At 42.0% G+C, this 4,824-nt stretch overlaps 1 pseudogene; it reads right to left on the bottom strand.

Annotated features, from left to right (window-relative positions):
- Positions 1–220: 220 nt before the first annotated feature.
- LOC114029886 lies at positions 221–4,596 on the bottom strand (annotated as a pseudogene).
- Between the last annotated feature and the right edge of the window lie 228 nt (positions 4,597–4,824).

Here is a 4,824-nt window from a genome sequence, read left to right as displayed (position 1 = left end):
TGGACCAGAAGATTAAAAAGTAGAAAGCAAAATAGCACAGATTTGGGGCAGGGTGCAGAAATACCCCCTCATCCCATTTCCCTCTGGTAGAGTCCCTCTGTTCTCTCTCTTTTGGGAGTTTTAGGCAACAGGGAGGCCAGTAAAAGGTTATGTCCTCTCTTGCTCAGTCCTGAAGAATGGAGATACATGAGAGGGTTCCCATGCCTCAGGGGCTGGCCCATCAGCAGGCAGAAGGCAGTGAGCTGCTGTCTGACACCTTTGGGCCTTTGCTCAGGAGGAAGGCATCTTGCTTTGGCTCCTGGCTGAGGAACTACTGCAGCATGCTGATAGCATTGACAGAGCCACCGGGCTTCAGGATGCAGGTCTCAGTAGTATATGCCAACCTTACAGTTGAGGACCCCTTCCATTTTGAAGCGTGTGCGGAACATATCCATGGAATACACTTCACTCCAGAGGTAGCCATAGTACTAGGCATCATAGCCTCCTGTCAGGTGACCAAAAGTGTCTGGCATATTAGTACCTAGAGTGTCTGGAATACTTAAGATCTCCTGGCACAGCCGGGAGTACTATTCAGCTGGGTCTGCTTTTGTCTGTGTATACAGGGCCTGGTCCACCCCGGCGGGGACAATTTGAGGCAGGTTGAATTGATCTGTATTTGCTCAACGGGACTTTTTGAGTTTCTCCAGCAGTTCCTGGGTGATGGGTTATCCTGTTTTATAATGCTGGGACATGTACTTCAGATGCCCCTCTCCCACATGCAATTTTCCAGCATCTATGATGGTACTTCTATAAACTTTCTTTCCTCATGGGTTCCACTAAACATGGCAAACTCTGCCTGAGAACAAAGTTGGTGCTTCCCATGCCCAAATTTATGAATGTATGTCACCACCTCATCGTGTTGCAGCACGGAGGGGGCATCTGGTGTAGGTTTGGTGAAGTTGACCACCATGGCTGCAATGGAGATCTGCTGGCTGCCATCCTTGAGGAGACAGCCAGGTTGTAAGCCAAAACAGGTTGCATGACGATATTTCCCTTCCTGGGAGTACAAGTCCAGGTGAAATTTCCCTATCACTTTGCCTGAATCAACATTCGTCACAGAATACAATTTTACATCCTCATGCCACATCTTGGCATTCTCTTCCAGTTCAAAGGTTGGTTCCGGGAGCTCTTGGTATATGCCCAGAAGGCCCTTGGTGGCATAGGGAAGTAATCCTTTGACAAGTTTTGGTCCACATTATAGCAGGTCTTCTCCACCTGGTTCACAGAGTAGCACATGTCCCAGGCATTGATCTGTTGTTGAAATCCAGGATCTGCTTCCCACATTCTTTTTTTTTGTTTGTTTTCAACTCCAAAATGATGGCTTGCTCTTCTTCTCCAAGAAGCTTCAGTTTCTGGGCCAGTTCATCTAGGAATGTGGTGAAGTCTTGATTTGTTTTGGCCATATTCATCTCTAGGACATAGTCAGCATGAGTGCTAAATCCGAGCAAGCTGGACTCCTCAGCTGGGAGATCCACTAGCTCCCAGAGAATTGCACAGTTCTCTTCCTCGTATCTACAGTTGAAAGCCTCTTCAACCTTCCTCTGGGTCTCAGAAACATAATACTTCTTTAGGAGAGGAAAGTAATGAGGGTACTTGAGGGTAACTTTCAACTTAATATTCTTGGTCTTTTCCAATCAGTTCAGAAAGTCCAAAGTCCTCGGGAAGATCTCCCAGCTCCTCTCCAGTGAACTACAAGAAGGTAGTGCCCTCATTCAGGTTCTTGTTGAAGTTAATACAAAGGAGACTTATCTTCTTTTCAATGTTTTTTTTTCCTTGATTTTCTTCCGGGAGGTACAGTCCATTCCATTTTCCCAGTTTAACTAACTGATCCAGGTATCTCTTAGCTTCTGGCCTCAGTGAGTCTGCTGAAACTTTCTCCTGCAGCCAGATAATCATCTAGTACACATCCTGTCTCATGATCATCTTGACATCAAACTCAGAGAGCTTTTTGTCAGCCTCAGTACTGGCTGTTTGGATATCTTTGGAGGGGGAAGGCATGCTGTGGGAAACCCAGAAATGTTTCTCTGAACTGTGTATTCCACTTCCACATCAACCAACCCCTTGAGAGTACTCTCATAGGATATTTCTTCAAACTCCTGCAATCTCACCTGATCATACACACGCTTGTTTTTTTTCAATGAGTTTATGGGCAAGATCTTCAATCTGCCTTACTGTCAAGTCCCACCACAAGTAGTTTGTCACAGAGCATGGAGACACATTATCCAGGTCATCTCCAGTGGGGTATGGGTAGGGGATCATGGTGATAGCTGAAGGACTGGGGTACTACTTCCTCCAGTCCACTCTCCCTTCTGTCAGCAACCCTCCCCCTTTCCCTTATCCACTTCCCCTCCCAGTTTCCTATATGATAAAATAGATTTCTATACCCAACTGAATTTGTATGTTATTCCCTCTTTGAGCCAATTCTAATAAGAGTAAGGCTCACATACTCCCCTCCACCTCCCCATCTTCCCCTCCACTGTAAAAGCTCTTTCATGCCTCTTTTATGTGAGCTCTAATTTACTCTATTCTCCATCTCTCTTTACCTTTCTCCCAGTACATTCCTCTTTATCACACTTAAGTTTTATTTTTTTTTAGATAATCACTCCATCATATTTAAGTCACAACTATGCCCTCTGTCACTGTATATTCCTTCTAACTACCTTAATAATGAGAAAGTTCTTAAGTGCTACAAATATCATATTTCCATACTATTGAATTCCTTATGATTTCTCTTTCTTGTTTACCTTTTTATGCTTCTCTTGAGCCTTGCATTTGAAAGTCAAATTTTCTATTGAGCTCTCTCTTTTCATCAGGAATGCTTGAAAGTCCTTTATTTCATTGAATATCCATTTTTCCACCTGAAGGATTATACTAAGTTTTGGTGTGTAGGTGATTATTGGTTGTAATCCTAGCTCCTTTGCCCTCTGGAATATCATATTCTAAGCTCTCTGATCCTTTAATATAGAGGCTGCTATATCCTGTGTTATCTTGATATATATATATATATATGTGTGTGTGTGTGTGTATCTGTGTGTGTCTAAATCTCTGTGTGTGTATGTGTATCTGTGAACCAATAAAAATTGCTCCCCAATATTTGAATTCTTTCTTTCTGTCTGCTTGTAATATCTTCTTGATCTGGGAGCTCTGAAATTTGGCTGTAATATTTTTGGGAGTTTTCATTTTGGTATCTCTTTCAGGAGGTGATTGGTAGATTCTTTCAATTCTTATTTTACCCTCTGGTCCTAGAATATCAGGTAGTTTTTCTTGAAAGATGGTGTTTAGGTTCTTTTTTAAAAAATCATGGCTTTTAGGTAGTACAATAATTTTTTAAATTATTTCTCCTTGATCTATTTTCTAGGTCACTTGTTTTTCCAATGAAATATTTCATATTTTTTTCTTTTTTCATTTAGTTTTATTGTTTCTTGATGTCTTATAAAGTCATCAGCTTTCACTTGCCCAATTCTACTTTTTAAAGAATTGTTCTCTTCAGTGAACTTTTGTATCTCCTTTTCCATTTAGCCAATTCTACTTTTCAAGCAGTTCTTTCCTTCAGTGAATTTTTGCGCATCTTTTCCCACATGACCAATTCTGTTTTTTAAGGAATTTTTCTCTTCAGTGAATTTTTATCTTTTTCAATTTGATCAATTCTGCTTTTTAAGGCATTTTCCTCTTCATTGGATTTTTGTGTCTCCTTTACTATTTGGCCTATTCTGTTTTTTAAGGTGTTATTGTCTTCAGTATTTTTTTATGTGTGTTTCCTTTACTAAGCTGTTGACCCTTCCTCCCCCATGATTTTCTTGTATTACTCTCATTTCTTTTCCCTCAATTTCCCTCTCCCTCTCTTATTTGATTTTTAAAATCTCTTTTGAGCTTTTCCATTAATTCCTTTTTGGCCTGAGATCAATTCACATTTTTCTTTGAGGTTTTTGATGTGGCAGTTTTCACTTAGTTGTCTTCTCCTGAGTTTATGCTTTGATTTTCCTTGTCACCATAGTAACATTCCATGGCCAAGATCTTTTTTTTTCTCATTTTGCAGTCTATTTTTTGACTAACTTTATGTAAAAGTTGTGCTCTGCTCCTGGGGTGGAGGAGGCACTATACCACACTTTAGGTTGTTGTTGTTGTTGTTTTTTGGTGCAACTGTTTTTAGAGCTAGTTCTGGGGGATCTGTAAGTTTTCAGTTCTTCCAAGATCTAGGGAGAGGTGTGCTTACTACTCTTCTGGCCTGTGATCTGTTGTGTGAGAGACCACAAACACTATTTGCCACCCTGGAACTATGACCAGGGTCCCCTCTCCCCTGTGGTTAGAAGCTCTGGTATGCTAGTGCTCTTCCTTGCCCTGGGACTGCTGCCTAGGACTGTGACCAGGATCTAAGTATAAGCAATGCAACAGAGTCCCACCCCTAGTGCCAGCAAAGGGACTCCTGCAATCTCCTTCTGACCAATTGTCCTACACTCTTACCATCTGTGGGCTGAGCACTCCAGAAGCTGCTGTTGCTGGCACTGCTGAATCAGTTGCCCCCAAGGCCTGCTGCTGGCTTGCTGGGGTGTGGTCCATGGTAGTGAGGCCTGTAGTGGTGCATCCTGTAGTGGACTGTACACCACTCTCACCCCTAGTGTGAAAGATCTTTTCTGCTGACCTTCTAAGTGATCTTGGGCTGGAAAATTGTTTTGCCTTGTTCTTTTATGGGTTCTGCCACTCTAGAATTTATTTTGAGGTATTATTTAAAGTTGTTTGGAGAGGAATTTGGGAGAGCTCAGGGGAGTCCCTGTCTTTTCTCTGCCA

This window comes from Vombatus ursinus, unplaced genomic scaffold, assembly GCF_900497805.2.
Source record: "Vombatus ursinus unplaced genomic scaffold, bare-nosed wombat genome assembly UNPS02014942.1, whole genome shotgun sequence".
Taxonomy (NCBI): Eukaryota; Metazoa; Chordata; class Mammalia; order Diprotodontia; family Vombatidae; genus Vombatus; species Vombatus ursinus.
The sequence above is the reverse complement of the archived record's forward strand: the minus strand, read 5'-3'. Positions and strand labels throughout refer to the sequence as shown.